Source organism: Haliotis rufescens, unplaced genomic scaffold (genome assembly GCF_023055435.1).
Source record: "Haliotis rufescens isolate VD_foot unplaced genomic scaffold, xgHalRufe1.0.p SCAF_5, whole genome shotgun sequence".
NCBI lineage: Eukaryota > Metazoa > Mollusca > Gastropoda > Lepetellida > Haliotidae > Haliotis > Haliotis rufescens.
The window spans coordinates 20,157,009-20,175,141 of record NW_025964223.1 but is presented as its reverse complement, the minus strand read 5'-3'; positions in this window follow the sequence as shown (position 1 = coordinate 20,175,141).

The window sequence follows — 18,133 nt, the reverse complement described above, 5'->3', positions numbered from 1 at the left end:
CGCCGACTATTACTATCTTTACAATGTGACAAAATCATATTGTTATCGATCCAAGCCAGCGCACTAATGCGTTTCTAATCCTCTCAATATGATGGCCTTCACAATAAGCAGTCATCAGAAGACATCGGACAAATCCCGCTACTGACCCCGGACCAAGATCAGCGGAGACGCACATATGACGTCTATAATGTCGGTCTACATATGAATCAAAGGTGACACTGTTGTTCGTGCCACCTTCATAGTTCTAGAACTTCTCAAGATTACCAGATGACAGTTTCATTTTCTCTGGTGAATCGAAGGTAGACTTGTTGTAGAATTGTACTAACTTGCTGGATGTCATGCAGGTTGACATACTGTCATACAGTTATACTGGTCGCCATACTGTTATACAGGTTGTTGTACTGTCATACTGGTTGTCATACTGGTTGTCATATTGTTGCACTAGTTGTCATACTGTCATACTGTTGTACTGGTTGTCATACTGTTATACTGGTTGTTGTACTGTAAAAATGGTTTTCATACTGGTTGTCCTCCTGTCATACAGTTATACTGGTCTTCATACTGTCATACTGGTTGCCATACTGTCATACTGCTTTTCATACTGGTTGTCATATTGTTGTACTGGTTGTCATACTGTCATACTGGTTGTCATACTGTCATACTGGTTTTCATACTGGTTGTCATACTGTCATACTGGTTGTCATACTGTCATACTGGTTGTTATACTGTCATACTGGTTGTCATACTGTTTTACAGGTTGACATACTGTCATACAGTTATACTGGTTGTCATACTGGTTGTCGTACTGTTGTACTGGTTGTCATACTGTTGTACTGGTTGTCATACTGGTTGTCAAACTGTTATACTGGTTGTCATACTGGCTGTCATACTGTTATACTGGTTGTCATACTGTCATACAGTTACATTGGTTGTCATACTATCATACTGGTTGTCATATTGTACTGGTTATCATATTGTACTTGTTGTCATACTGTCATACAGTTATACTGGTCTTCATACTGTCATACTGGTTGCCATACTGTCATACTGCTTTTCATACTGGTTGTCATGTTGTTGTTCTGGTTGTCATACTGTTGTACTGGTTGTCATATTGTCATACTGGTTGTCATACTGTCAAACTGGTTGTCATACTGTCATACAGTTGTCATACTGTCATACTGGTTGTCAAACTGGCTGTCATACTGTTATACTGGTTGTCATACTGTCATACAGTTGTCATACTGTCATACTGGTTGTCATATGGTACTGGTTGTCATACAGTTATACTGGTCGTCATACTGTCATACCTTCATACTGGTTGTCATACCGGCTGTCATACTGTTATACTGGTTGTCATACTGCTGTACTGGTTGTCATACTGGTTGTCATACTGTTGTACTGGTTGTCATATTATCATACTGGTTGTCATACTAGTTGTCATACTAGTTTGTCATACTGGTTTGTCATAATGTTATACTGGTGTCAGTGTTAATGCCACAGAGTGACTTAATAGCACTCTGGTTAATGTACGTATATGTTATCAATCATAACTTCTGGGCAACTTCACGCTTGTACAGTGTTAAGTTACACATCGTTAACTGTGCCATTTTCCATCACAACAACTCATTAATCAACATACAGTAATTGCAGCATTGGCAATATCTCTAGAAACAGTTCATGGCAACCCACAGCTCATAATTTTTTAAAAAGTTAAAAACTCAGCCTCTATTTGCTTGAAACATCAACATCATTATAAGTTATATCATTAATGAGATGGTAACAAAAAAAAGAAGGTATTATGCCCAGTTTGGAGAATGGGGTCAGTTGTTCAGTATTCTATCAACCATGAACACTGAAATCATGAAACTCCCTTTCATCTTTCAGAATGTCACAATTTTCATACAGTATTGTGTATGCCCACCACGGGGAATACATGCACGCCCGCACTCGACGATGAGACGAAGATGTGATCACAAGAAATGGGATTCAACGCCATTCTTCTCAGAAGGCTTGTGCAGATTGATCCTTGCTATAGTGACAGAGTGAGTTGGGTTTAACGCCGCTTTTAACAGTATTCCAGTTATATCACGACGAGTCAGCTTGATGTGGGAGGAAATCCCGAAGTGATGCAGGTCTCAGACGTTTACAACTTTGGTGAAACCCACGAGCTCGGGTATGGTGCTGACAAACCTAGAAACATAATCGGGGCGAACCGGGATTCGAACCCACAAGCATAGGTTTCAGGCGTGTCCAAGGGACGCAACTCTGCACAGCGAATTCTTTTTATAAGAGCGACATGGTCTGCTCTAACATGACGATCAAGGTGATACCAAACGAGTTCTATAGATAATTGTACTGGCCAGGGCAGGATGTTGTGTAGGGTCTTGTGTATTCTTGTTGAAACAGGGTCTGTCATGCTGATTTCAATTTACGGTTTTAAAATCACCTACATCTGTACTGTTTCATTTAACAGTGACAAAGTTTTCTCTCTAATGAACAAAAAACATATCTCACCCTCTAAATGTGAAAGAAAAAATCCATGAGTACACCAACCCCCCTTCCAACGCCAACATATGAAATGGTCCGCCCCTAAGTGTTACTTCTGCAATGACGAATAAAAGACGTTAGAACATCTCTTCAATGATTGTCCTAAACTTAGAAATTTGATTAACCAGTTTCAAACTTGGTATCCCCCGCCGTGATATCGCTGGAATATTGCTAAAAGCGGCGTAAAACCATACTCACTCACTCAAACTTGGTATGAAACACAAATAGACACTAGTGTAGCAATTACAAAACAGTCGTTTCTATCACTCAACTGCAAAAAATGATGAAACAAAATTATAACATTGAAAAATTCATACATGGTTGCGATAACGCCTTATTTCAAGTGAGTGACTGAGTATGGTATTACGCCGCTTTTAGCAATAATCCAGCAATATGACGGCGGCGGACACCAGAAATGGGCTTCACACACTGTACCCATGTCGGGAATCGAACCCGGGCCTTCGGCGTGACGAGCGAACGCTTTAACCACTAGGCTATCCGACCGCCCCGCATTGTTTCAAAACATATGGGCTGGTATTGCTACATATTCAGAAACATAAACACCACTATCTTCTATATCTGTCTACTTCTCCTATCCACATTCTTAACAATCTTACCTTTTTATAACTTATATTATCGCCTATTTTCATTTAAAATGCTTGAAAAAAAACCTCTACCCGTGGTCACGTGCATAGGGATGTGGGGGGGTACATTTAAACCGTGGATATTTTCTGTAATAAAGAAAATAGTTTAAAAAAATCTAAAATAAATAAGCCCCTGGACACTGCGTCGGTAATCACATCCACATGTCCCGTATCCAGGTGACCCGTGAAGATCCGGGGTAGAATACGTCTTCAGCAACCCATGCTTGCTGAAAAAGGCGACTATGCTTGTCATAAGAGGCGACTGACGGGATAGGGTGGTCAGACCCTGACTTGGTTGATGCATGTCATCGTATCCCAATTGCGTGGATCGATGCGCATGATGTCAATCACTGGATTGTCTGGTCCAGAATCGATTATTTACAGACCGCCGTCATATAGCTTGAATATTGATGAGTACGGCGTAGAACAACAAACAAACAAACAAAACAAAACAAAACCATGGCCATCGGTTCACACAACATACCAGTATGTTCATTTGTGCATCGAACCATATTATATATCTTGAATATGAGTAAGTCTTCATATATTAACATGTATGGCATTCGCGTTTCTTTTGGCGGTGAGTATATATGTCTTATTTGTTATACTCGGAGCAGAGGATATTGGATTTTGTGTCAGTTCTACCATGGAAAATATCAATTTCATTTTTAACAAATCTATCTAAATATATAAATATACAAACTGCTCCACCTCAACATTTCCAGGTATGTATTACAGTTCCAGAACCACATGGCCTGTAAATCGACGACCCTCACCCCAAGAACATAGACACTTATCACGCGACCTTGTTTACATCGTTCCCGCCTCGAAGTTCAACCTGCGCAAGGGAACTTGTCAACGTCGACCATTTCAGCTTGACAGATATCTTCTCACAAATTGTTTGTTTTATTGAAGGAAGTTGTCGTTAATTATGCACAGTAGCCTGCGGGAAGCACGTCGGGATGAATTAACTTGATATTATATTACTGTGTTTTGAAAATAAGCCAACTTGTGTACAAGGACAACACAGCCATTGTTGTCGATGTTGCTGGCAGATGTCGTCGTGCACTGGACTCGGAATTCTCTTTGAATGAGGACAGAGTAATCTGAAACTGAAAATTGGTTGTGCAGTCGATAACAAAGCTATTATTAGTAACAAGGTGCGTGACAGCAGACGAGATTAGAAGTGCGGGTCAGAGGTCACGTCCTTCACCGACATGTGTTTTGCAGAAGAGTTACTGCTTTGATTCTTGTCAGTATCAACGTTAGCCAACAATGCTCGAGTTCCTTTTAATAAAAAAATATATTTGTTACAAAACAACTGACATTGTTCTTCACGATACCCGTCAAGGAGGTATTATACTGACATGGCAAACTTCCCGGTCAAAGAGATGTGATATTGACAGCAAAATTAAGTCAAACCAGACTTGATTTGAGTCTTGAATTTGTTTAACGCCGCACTCGGCAATAGCCCTAATACAAGACGGTGGGAAATAAAATCAGTTTCGAAACATTCTAACCCATTATATACGTTATATCTATGTCATACAACTAGAAAACAATAACAGCACTATAATGCTTTATAATCATGTAAAATAACCATTTCAAGAAATAAATAAATGACAGCAAAAGGGAGGGGTCGCCAAAATTTAACTAAATGGGGGTGGACATGAAAAAATGACAGTTCAAATTTTTTTCAAGGAAATAATTTAAAACTAAACATGGAAGATTATATAAGATATAAATGTTATTTGCATTGTGTGGTCCCTGGTCTGGGGACCGCCTCCGTGGTCTAGTGGTAGAGCGTCCGCCCGGAGAGCGGATGGTCCGGGGTTCGATCCCCGGCCGCGTCATACAAAAAGACGTTAAAAGATGGTACTTGTTGTTACCCTGTCTGGCGCTCGGCATGAAGGGGCTAAAACAAGGACTGGTCGGCTCGGAGTCCGTATACTGTGTCTGAGTGAGGTATTCATGTTAAACTGCGGCATGGTATCTCAGTGAGCTAGCACTATAAATCGGCATCAGTCCGGACTAGTACAAGCAGCCACACAAACACACACACACGTACATGCACGTCGCTATATAAGTGCAATAATCTTGGACGCGACGTTAAACCCCATTTCACCTCACCTCACCTCACCTCACCCGGGTCTGGGACGAGACGAGCGAACGCTTCAACCACTAGGCTACACCATACCTGCGTACTCCGAATCAGACTCAAAACGACAGCGAACGGATCAAGGGTATTTATCATAATAGAATGGGTATTTAATACACTTAATATAGCAAAAGATAACATATACGGGATGACAGGATAAAGTTGAGTCGAACTCGTGGGGACCTGAAAGTTCGAGTTATCCGGAGTTCGAGACATCAGGTAGAAATGCTTAATTTGGATACTTTGGACTTCCAAATGAGTTCGAGACAACCGGGAATTTGACATCCAAGTTCGACACAACGAGTTTGAACTGTGTACAACATATATATGCTTTCTTTACGCTTGATATATTACAGGATATTCTTTCTTTCTCAGATGATGCTTGACAGGACATGCTTTATTTCTTAGATGATGCTTGACAGGACATGCTTTATTTCCTGTATGCTTTGTAACACAAACCGGCTTCTTTAGGTTTCTTCTTGGTGACCCCTTGGGGATCCCTGATCATAACCGGTGCCAACGTAGTACCCCGTGTGTATTGTCATAGTGGGCTGATGGGGGTCGAGTGGTCATATACCTCACATGTGTGACCTGCCTGTGTGACCTGACAGTGTGACCTGACTGTGTGACCTGACAGTGTGACCTGACTGTGTGACCTGACTGTGTGACCTGACTGTGTGACCTGACTGTGTGACCTGACAGTGTGATCTGACTGTGTGACCTGACAGTGTGATCTGACTATGTGACCTGACTGTGTGACCTGACTGTGTGACCTGACTGTGCGACCTGACAGTGTGACCTGACTGTGCGACCTGACAGTGTGACCTGACTGTGTGACCTGACAGTGTGACCTGACAGTGTGACCTGACTGTGTGACCTGACTGTGTGACCTGACAGTGCAACCTGACAGTGTGACCTGACTGTGTGACCTGACAGTGTGACCTGACTGTGTGACCTGACTGTGTGACCTGACAGTGTGACCTGACAGTGTGATCTGACTGTGTGACCTGACAGTGTGATCTGACTGTGTGACCTGACAGTGTGATCTGACTATGTGACCTGACTGTGTGATCTGACTGTTACCTGACTGTGCGACCTGACTGTGTGACCTGACTGTGCGACCTAACTGTGCGACCTGACTGTGTGACATGACTGTGCAACCTCACTGTGCAACCTGACTGTGTGATCTGACTATGCGACCTGGCTGTGCGACCTGCCTGTGCAACCTGACTGTGCAACCTGACTGTGTGACACGTGTGACCTGACTGTGTGATCTGACTATGCGACCTGCCTGTGCAACCTGACTGTGCAACCTGACTGTGTGATCTGACTGTGCAATATAACTGTGTGACCTGACTGTGTGATCTGACTATGCGACCTGCCTGTGCGACCTGACTGTGTGACACGTGTGACCTGACTGTGTGACCTGTCTGTCATAGTGTCCCTTTTGGGTCGTTGCTTAGGCTGCCAACCACTGGTTTGTCTGACACGATTAAAGGCAGGCAACCCTGATATGTTTGCAATATTGTTGACAGGAATTCTCTTACTCGCTCTCCAACATATACATACGTTTCTTTTTTCTATACCTACACTTCACATGAATGGCTTTGGTGAACTGTTCATTCTGCCAATTATAAGTATAACATAATAATTATATTTTATTCAACTTTTCCAGAGAGTGTATTTCAGGACGAGTTGCTGTTTTATTTCAGTTTGGTTAATTTCATTTTGGGCAGATTTCCAGCTAAACGAGTGTGTGCGTATTAAAAATTCCTTCTAATGTATACGCGTGTGTAAAGGTAATTTTATTAAGCTATGGCGAATTAAAAGATGTTGGTCCGTGCTTCAAAGCTGTCCTAGTTATTTCAAGACCATTCACTGTTAAACCATTTAACCGACATGTTTTTTTACATTTCGAACAACATGATTCTTTCAAGGTCACTTTTCAAGTCTTCTAAATACTACCCTATAGTAGACACGGTTCTAGCTCAATTACTTGAGGGGCGGTCGGGTAGCCTAGTGGTTAAAGCGTTCGCTCGTCACGCCGAAGACCCGGGTTCGATTCCCGACATTGGTACATATTGCTAAAAGCGGCGTAAAACCATACTCACTCACTTAAGTACCAGAGAAGACTGTTTGACAAATTATCGCAAGGTTACCCGGCAGGGGTCTTCACACACCCAAAAGTGAGTGAGTGAGTGAGTATGGTTTTACTCCGCTTTTAGCAATATCCCAGCAATATGACGGCGGGGGGCACCAGAAATGGGCTTCACACATTGTACCCATGTCGGGAATCGAACCCGGGTCTTCGGCGTGACGAGCCAACGCTTTAACCACTAGGCTACCCGACCGCCCTCACACCTAAAAGAGGAGCTTCACCCACATATTAGTTTATCGTCTGTATATTTGTAATATCTATTTCTATTTCCAGTGCTTGCTATTTCAGGAGTAACCATGATGAATGTATCACGCCCACTGGCAGTAATGGGATATTTATGTTCAAAAGATTGCTTTTCCTGCATAAACAATCTCATTAAAATTAAACCTTTTACTTAGGGGCCATACCCGTGTGAAGATCCAGGCTAGAACAGGTCTTCTGCAACCCATGCTTGCCGTAAAAGGCGACTAACGGGATCGGGTTGTCAGGCTCGCTGACTTGGTTGATGCATGTCATCGTATCCTAATTGCGTGGATCGATGCTCATGATATCAATCACTGGATTGTCTGGTCAAGACTCGATTATTTACAGACCGTTGTCAAATAGATGGAATACTGTTGAGTGCGGCGTTAAACAACAAATAAACAAACAAACAAAGAGACCAAACTACATTCACATGTTTATTGATGCCGATTTATAGTGCTAGCCCGCTGGGATACCATGCCGAAGTTTAACATGAATACCCCACTCAGACACAGTATACTGACTCTGAGCCGACCAGTCCTTGTTTTAGCCCCTTAATACCGAGCGCCAGACAGGGTAACAACAAGTACCATCTTTTAGCGTCTTTTGGTATGACGCGGCCGGGGATCGAACCCCGGACCTTCCGCTCTCCAAGCGGACGCTCTACCACTAGACCCACTAGGCGGTCTTTCCGGTTTAGAATTGGTTCCCAGCAAACTATGGTGTTCGTAAGAGGTTGGGTAATGGGTCAGGTGGTCAGGTGGTCAGACTCGGTGACCAATAATACCAATCTCTGTCTGCACAGGACACATTTATGTACAGGGGCGGTCGGGTAGCCTAGTGGTTAAAGCGTTCGCTCGTCGCCCGAAAGACCCGGGTTCGATTCCCGACATGGGTAAAATGTGTGAAGCCCATTTGTGGTGTCCCCCGCCGTGATATTGCTGGAATATTGCTAAAAGCGGCGTAAAACCATACTCGCTCACTCACATTTATGTACAGGCCGACGTCATATATCTGGAATGTTGCTGAGTGCGGCGTTAAACAACAAGCACTTTAGTTCCCCGGTTGTAGCCATGCCCATGCACAATTCACTGGTGACCTTCAGAATATATTTAAGAACGAATCCAAATCTATTCTAAAATGATTTTGCTAAATTAAGCATTTCCATTTTTTACTTAATATGTCAGATATATATTTTAGAACTTTATGTCTTTGACTCTATGTTCGTCAACGAGGTGACCATTTAGAACATTCCACATTCGTTGCAACGTTTATCCTTCAGAGAAATATATGAGCGTTGTATAGCTGGGGGCAGCTAGTGGGATATTTGAGTGGGTGGTATATTTGAGTGGGTGGTATATTTGTGCTTCTCACTGGCAACGTTCTGCATGTTACTCCTTTCAACAAATATAGGATTTGTCTAGCCGCCCAAAACACCCATTTGGAGTGTTGGGCAACCTGTTTTTTATTTTATATTACGAGTTTTGTAACCAGTCAGCTTGGGAAAAGACGTATCTTGGGTCAGTTAAAATAAATACAAAAATATGTTGCGCAATCTTTTAATTCCATATGGCTTGAATTTGTTTGGGTCTGTTTAGGGAGAAAAGAATATATATGTGCTGATACTGTTTAACATTCGTGAAGGGCAGGGTGTTTAGTATTTCAACAAAAGAGGTAACATGTATATATATTTACTTTTCAGAGGGTTTTGATCTCTCTATAAGAGGTGAGGTGAAATGGGGTTTAACGTCGCGTCCACGATTATTGCACTTATATAGCGATGTGCATGCACGTGTGTGCGATGTGCATGCCCGTGTGTGTGTGTTTTGTGTGTGTGCTCAGACACAGTATACCGATTCCGAGGCCCTTTTAGCCCCTTAATACCGAGCGCCAGACAGGGTAACAAGAAGTACCATCTTGTAACGTCTTTTGTATGACGCCGCCGGGGATCTAAACAGCGACGTTCCGCTCTCCGGGCCGAAGCTCTAGCACTAGACCACGGAGGCGGTCACTCCCTATAAGAAGATAGCAGTGACCGCGCAATGCACTTGATCAATAATTGTTCAAAGTTCATGGTTTTGTAGTTTTGTGTACAATTTATATCATATTTTCTGATTGTGTCTTTTGGCTCGGCCGTCGAATCCGTAAACCAGAAAAATAATAAGTGTGGCCTTGTGATACTTGTTTGCCAGTTTGAATGTTTGCAGCAGAATCTGAAATTTGAGCATCATTGGGTATCCTTTATACTTTGTTTACGCAGTTTATTCTAAGCTGTAATTCTGCATTGATTTACATTTAAACGCTGAAACAACTTCAAAGACATCAGGAAAAAAGGCCAAACTCCTTACAGTTAGAAAGCAAAACAACCCTTATCAGTTGGTCCCAGCTTGTGACCTGCTCCGACCCCAGTGACAGGTGGGTCAGTCTGACCGGCGATAATGTTGTTAGGACTGACGTGTACGTGCGCACGCGCCTGATGCGATGTCTGGATCTGCTAGACAGGAGACAATATGGGTTATCATCATGACGGTCGCAGCGACATCAAGACATCGGGTGTGCTACTTCGAGCTGCCTGTTTCTCCCCAGTGATTTTGTCTTGTCTCATAATCTAGACTGATTGTTGTCTGGCGTTGACGATTTATATTTACATGAGCCATGAAGATCCGGGGTAGAATAGGTCTTCAGCAACCCATGCTTGCCGTAAAAGGCGTTGTCGTAAGAGGCGACTAACGGGATCGGGTGGTCAGGCTCGCTGACTTGGTTGATGCAAGTCATCGGTCCCAATTGCGTGGATCGATGCTCATGATGTCAATCACTGGATTGTCTGGTCCAGATTCGTTTATTCGTTTATTCGTCCAGATACAGACCGCCGTCATATAGCTGGAATATTGCTGAGTGCGGCGTTAAACAACAAACAAAATAAATTTACATTTTAAGGGGTCACGGGTGCCCCAGATGGCATCGCAATTTGCTGCATATAGCTTCGTCCAGAATGTGTTGATTAAGTTCGAATCCAAGACACACCCTTATGATCATGGATTTGTCTGGTATGCAGGATTCACCCTGATTATCGTCATTACTTTGGCTGGTATGCAAGAGTCCCCCCATTATGATCGGTGGTCAGGCTCGCAGACTTGGTTGATGCATGTCATTGTATCCCAATTGTGTAGATCGATGCTCATGATGTCAACCACTGGATTGTCTGGCCCAGATTTGATTACTTACCTACCGCCGTCATGCAGTTGGAAAATTGCCGAGTGTGGCGTTAAAGAAAAAACAAACTTGATGTTGAAATAGATGACTAAACTTCAGGAATAACCATTTCAAGCTGAACTAATGGAGCATCATCTCCAAGACCATCCATGTATAACCAGCACCTGGGTGTCCTGTTATCTGACCTCATCCTGCTCTTCCTACAGATATTTTCCTGTTCCACTTGATACTGATAGCACACTAAAGTAGTATCCTCTTGATGTGGGGAAGAATTGCGTTTTTCATTTTTTATAGACTGTTCTGTAAACGCCTTTCATGAGATAGTAGGGTTTTACACAACTTTTATCAATATTCCTGCAATACTACGGGGGGGAACACCTGAAATAGACGCCACATACTGCTGGCCCCATATAGGGAAACAAACAAGGTGCATTGGCCTGATGAGCAAACACTAACTGCTAGGCTACCTAACCCCTCCCATTGTCTTATGGTCAGGCTCGCTGACTTGGTTGATACATGTCATGAATCCCAATTGCGTGGATCGATGCTCATGATATCAGTCGCTGGATTGTCTGGTCCAGACTCGATTGTTTACAGACCGCCGTCATATAGCTGGAATATTGCTGAGTGCGGCGTTAAACAACAAACCAACCAACTTATGGTTGCAGTAATTAGACATGTGTGAGGTTTGCAATGTAGGATTGTATGGTCATACTGTCCAATAGCTTCAAGCTACTTTAAAAAAACCAACTACCATCACCTTTGAGGATCAGGATTATGGAATGATATAGAAAGATTTGATGGTTGTGGCAATCCATTCATATAAATCAGAGTTGATGTGTGTCAAGGGGAAACACCAAAGGATCCCTGGTTCTGGCCCAACATCCATCAGAATCTTGTAGTCTTGATATTCATGGCACTTCACAATATGACACCTACAGGCTGTTTTCTATCAGGAGTTAGTGAGTGAGTGAGTATGGTTTTATGCTGCTTTTAGCAATATTCCAGCAATATCACCAGAAATGGGCTTCACACATTGTACCCATGTGGGTAATCCAACCTGGGTCTTTGTGACAAGAGAACGCTTTAACCACTAGGCAACCCCACCGCCCTTTCTATCAGGAAAATAATGATACTACTCAAAAGAAGTTAAAGAACACTTGATTCTGTCAAAGCATGACATATTAACTATAGTAATATGAAAGGTGAGGTGAGGTGAAATTGGGTTTAACGTCGCATCCAAGATAATTGCACTTATATAGCGACGTGCATGTACGTGTGTGTGTTTGTGTGGCTGCTTGTACTAGTCCGGACTGATGCCGATTTATAGTGCTAGCTCACTGAGATACCATGCCGCAGTTTAACATGAATACCCCACTCAGACACAGTATACTGACTCCGAGCCGACCAGTCCTTGTTTTAGCCCCTTAATGCCGAGCGCCAGACAGGGTAACAACAAGTACCATATTTTAACGTCTTTTGGTATGACGTGGTCGAGGATCGAACCCCGGACCTTCCGCTCTCCGGGCGACCACGGAGGCGGTCAGTAATATGAAAGAAAGGGGTGTTCTTTAACTTCTTTTGAGTAAACATATAAGGAAATGACAGCCTATGCAAGGAGATAAAATCCAATGCTAACACCTCATATTGTGGGAACATTACAGCATTACAGATCCCTGCAAGGGTTCCGAACAGTTTATTTATGGTGATTCTGATAAACCACCAAACTTGTCCCACATCCTTCTTTGGCACCAAGATTCCCTCCAGTAACCATGATGCATCAAAGTACAACAACGAGCTGTGTTATAATCACCTTTATTCCACCCTAATGTTTCTGACCACACAGGTGTATGTTATACTATGTACATCCACACAGGAATTCCCTACTTACATTGCACAGTTACATACCTAGCTATGTACACAAAGTGAGAACTATATTACAGGAATACCTATCGAGGTGCTATACAAGTGTACATACATATACATACACAAGGACACAGATGCACTGCTGGGTACTTGGAGAGGAACATTGCTTTACAGTCTTACACATTGGTCTTTGGTCTTGGTCTTGTCCTTGTAATTAGTAACCTGCGTTAAACTGAGATACTGTCTGTGCAATCAGGTTAATAATTAAAGGTTACATTGATATATACTACTAAAAAGAAGTTAAGGTTCTTTCATCTTATAGTTAACCTGTCATGGCATGACCGATTTACTATAAGATGAAAGAACTGTGTAGTCCTTTTTGAGTAGTACCGGTATACATTATTAAGTATCCAGAGAGTGTGGGTTTTGAATGAGTGAGTGAGTGAGTGAGTTGGGTTTAATGCTGCTTTTAACAGTATTCCAGTTATATCGCGGCATGTCAGCTTAATGTGGAAGGAAAGCCCGAAGTGATGCAGGGCTCAGACATTTACCACTTCGGTGAAACCCACGAGCACAGGTATGGTGCTGACAAACCTAGAAACATAATCGGGGCGAACCGGGATTCGAACCCACAATCATAGGTTTCTGGTGTGCCCAAGGGACGCAACTCTGCACAGCGAATCACGACACCTTAGACGACTGGGCTACCTGTGCCCCCGGGTTTTGAATAACTTGCTATGACTGTCAATTTGACTGGGTCTACTTAATCAGTAGATTGTCATTACGTTTTTTCTTCATTTGAGTCTGTGAATGGCATAATGGTGCATTACTCAAAATGAATAAATATATGTTGATGGAAATGAATAAAGGAACACACAGTTTTAGACACAGTAAAATGATATGCTATCATTTGTTCCCTGCGTTGTCTACCAAATACACGTTGGAAACAATGCACACAAACACATCTCAACATTTGAATCTGACATGTTGAACTTGAATGCATGCTATTTCAAATGTAATGACAGTAGAGCTTATTTCCCTCTACTTTTCATTGTTCCCTTATTCATTTCTATCAGTATATGCTAAAAAATCAAACACTGACAGACTAGACATTTCAGAGGTAGTGGTTAACACTCATTTAAAAACCACTCAGTTCATAACCTTGTCCCAGTTTCCAACAGTGCAAGTGTATGAATATAAAAGATTCAACCATAGTGGAACCAGCTGCTGAACTTATGAGACAAAACTGATCTCCAAAAACCTCTAGAAATGTGGTCTCCCTCCAGATGACTATCTGGCTGAGTAATCTAACAATGCTATCCTGCATATACATGTTGTCAGTAGCCTGACTGCATAAGTGATGAGGGGAGTGAGACAAGGAAGATGTCTAGGTCATATGCTATTAGGGAGGAGCACGCTGTATGCCATCACACCCTACAACAGCTTGCGTGCAATGCTCTCTTATCTCTATCCTATTATGCATGCACTCAGGACTTGTGAATAGCTGGTTGACTTTGTCCTAATGTCAGTGCTGACATGTAATTAGTTCTTAAATTAGAAGCTCTAAAGATAATTTATTGAAAAATATTAAAGAGCAAATGACGATGGTTGATGTATCAATAAATCTGAAAATGAAGGTGTTGAAAATTTGAGGTAAAAGTAACATCTTGTTCTGCAAGTTAAAAGTGTTATACATTTGTCAAAGCGCTGAAACGTGAGAACACTCAAATAAACTGGTTGCATGAATAGCATAGATGGCAGAGGACAGAGCACAATGCACAGAGGAAACTGTCGAATAAATTGACCGTCTTTTCTAGCATGCAATATTCTAAATTGTTCTTTGAGTTTACATATTGTTCTCGTCATGACCAGGAACCTAAAGTGTTTGCTTTCATTTATTTATACATGCGGAGATCTCCTTCAAACAACCTATACCTTTACAAAGTAGTAAAAAGTATAATAATATTTCGGAAGTAGTAACATAACTAGAAAGAATACAACAGAACAAAAACAATGATAAAAAACGCAACATGAACAGCATTATGAAATATATCTATGAGCCTGTTTAATTGTTTATTATTTTTCAATGTGTGTGCTAAGTAAGTTTATTTACTGCATTGTTTCAAGTTGTTGCTCATTTACACATCACACTTCAACCTTATAAAGTTAGATTCAACTCCACAGGTTAGAAAAGGAGTGTGCAAGTGTATATCGTTTTACGCCGCTTTTAGCAATATTCCAGCAACATCACATCGGGGGACACCAGAAATGGGCTTCACACATTGTACCCATGTCGGGAATTGAACCTGGGGCTTCAGCGTGATAGGGAACGCTTTAACCACTAGGCTACCCGACCACATGGCTAAATAAGGAGTATGAGAAGGCTGTGAACAAAATTCTTGACATATAAACCCTAGTCTATCCACACATAGACCATATGCCACTTTGCAATACTGCAGATATGTCTTGACACTGACATCCTCATCATCACAAGCAAACAACCTCACCTCATCTCCCAGTAATCCATCATAATTACATATAGAATGGAGTCAACATCCACGGCCTCCAGCACTGAACGATTAATATGACATAATAAAATAGATCTTGTGGTTTGATTACCTTTTTCATAATTAATCTGTACATACGATCAAGATGAATTACTGGGGAAAGCAGGTCGACGTGTGGTGAAGGGAGCTGTGTCTGTCAAAATATATATGGGTTCACTGGCTCTTGAGAAAAATTGTCCATATTTGCGTTTTTGCTGTCCTGGTTTTCTTCAGAATTCCTCCTGCGCTCATAAACCCAAATACTGCATAGATAATAGCATAACGTGTCTGTGACACTGAGGTTATCGCCCAAATTATGCTGCAAGCTATATGCAAACCACAGTGCATGCCTGTCACTTGCTATCATGGCTTAACTTCTTTGACACATGCTAAACCTGATCTATTTTAGGAGACAATTTAACCCTGAAACAGCAAAAGGGTTATGGTTTTAATTACATTCAGTTTATATGGATACATGTTTTCTGTGTTACTTAAAAGTTGTTAACCAAGAATATCATTTCTTTCATTTTTAATATTGTTTGAATATGTGTTCTGAACGCTGTCTTTGTTGTTTGATGCCACACTCAGCAATATTCCAGTTACATGATGGCGGTCTGTAATTCGTTAAGTTTCTACCAGACAATCCAGTGATTGATATTTTGAGCAACAAACCCACAATGCTGGAGTACGATGACATGCAATTAACCAAGTCGCTGAGCCGAATCATCCAATCATTTTAGTCGCCTCTTACAGCCAGCATAGGTTGCTGGGAATCTGTTCTGACCTGGAATCCCAACAGTACGACCAGCATAGGTTGCTGGGGACCTATTTTATCCCGGAATCTCAACGGTACGACCTGCATAAGTTGCTGGGAACCTGTTCTAACCCCGATTCCCCATGGTACGACCAGCATAGGTTATTGGGAACCTGTTCTAACCCCGAATCCCAACGGTACGACCAGCATAGGCTGCTGGGGGCCTATTCTAACCCAGAATCCCAATGGTACGACCAGCATAGGCTGCTGGGGACCTGTTCTAACCCAGAATCCCAATGGTACGACCAGCATAGGCTGCTGGGGGCCTATTCTAACCCAGAATCCCAATGGTACGACCAGCATAAGTTGCTGGGAACCTGTTCTAACCCCGAATCCCAGCGGTACAACCAGCATAGGCTGCTGGGGACCTGTTCTAACCCCGAATCCCCACGGTACAACCAGCATAGGTTATTGGGAACCTGTTCTGACCCGGAATCCCCATGGTACGACCAACGTAGGTTGCTACTTTAACCTAGAATGCCGACAGGGTCTTTCATGTTTAAAATTTTCTTGCCTGGTAACTGGGTAAGAAGCTATGCCCAAACATCAGAGGGTAGAGACCACAACTTCATTGCAAGGTGGCTAAGAAAAGACCTGAACCCTGTTTGGCTGATTGAACTTAGAGTTAAGGACATCATGGTGCTATGTTAAAGATGCTAACACTGAACAAAGATCTTGTGTCTTTATATCAAGCATGAATGACTTGGCATGTTTTGGCGTCCACAAACTGCCAAGAACATTATGGAAAAAAACTAGCCTGGTCTATTTGATGTCAATATTATTAGAACCTTAAATTAGACTTGAACCTCATCCTGTTGAACTAACTACCATGCCTGACCATGTCAAGCAGGATGCAGGCATTGTCTGATGATGTCATCCTCTGCTGGTCTCATGGTACACTGCTAAGACATTCAGGAAGGAAACACAAATGTCCTGCCTAAATTTTATCAAGGATTTCCTTTCCCATTTTAAAATCATATTCAATTAAATCAAGTCTTCTTACAGACTCACTGCCTAAGGGGGGCACGGGTGACCCAGTCGTCTAAGGCGCCACGATTCGCTGTGCAGAGTTGCGTCCCTTGGTAGCATTCAGTGAATGAGTGAGTGAATATGGTTTTATGCCGCTTTTAGCAATATTCCAGCAATATCACGGCGGGGGACACCAGAAATGGGCTTCGCACATTGTACCCATGTCAGGAATCGAACCCAGGTCTTCGGTGTGACGAGCGAAAGCTTTAACCAGGCTTGAGCGTTCCAGGCTACCCGACCACCCCACAGTATTAAGTGAGCGAGTTGGGTTTAACGCAGCTTTTAACATTATTCCAGTTATATCACAGCATTCACAGCATTAAGAGGGATCAGCATAACAGTCATTTTACTGAACAATTCGAACCTGTCAAAAATGCTACCAAATTCTAAAAGGACAGAAACAAAAGAATTGGAGCAAGGCCTTCACATTCATCACAAACCTTCATGCCAAGTCACAGTACCATAATCAACGTAATAAGCACCCAGGGCGCTCTCAAAATTAGAAATGGGGGCCTCTTATTAGAATAAAATTTTGGTGAAAAAAAAACCAGAGTTGAAAGAACGTAAATTTCGTGGTTTATGCCTACAGCCTGAAATGATACAAAGTCTGTGCATATTATACACGACAGATATATTTTTCCAGAATTTAATTGCTCATAATTAAGGGTGCATATAACAAATGAGTGCGTATCATACACGGATGAATTAGTCTTGTGTACATTGATCAATCGGAAGGGGTGCTAATCGGGATTGTTCACTAGCCAATTTATTATCAAATCTCTCCATGGGCGCTTATTACGTCGAATACGGTAATTCCACATGGCCAGACTCGGATGTCAAAGTTAAGTTACCTGCTAGACATATGACCAATCATTCCCGATTCTTGTCCCAGACCAATAACAGCTATTCAAATAA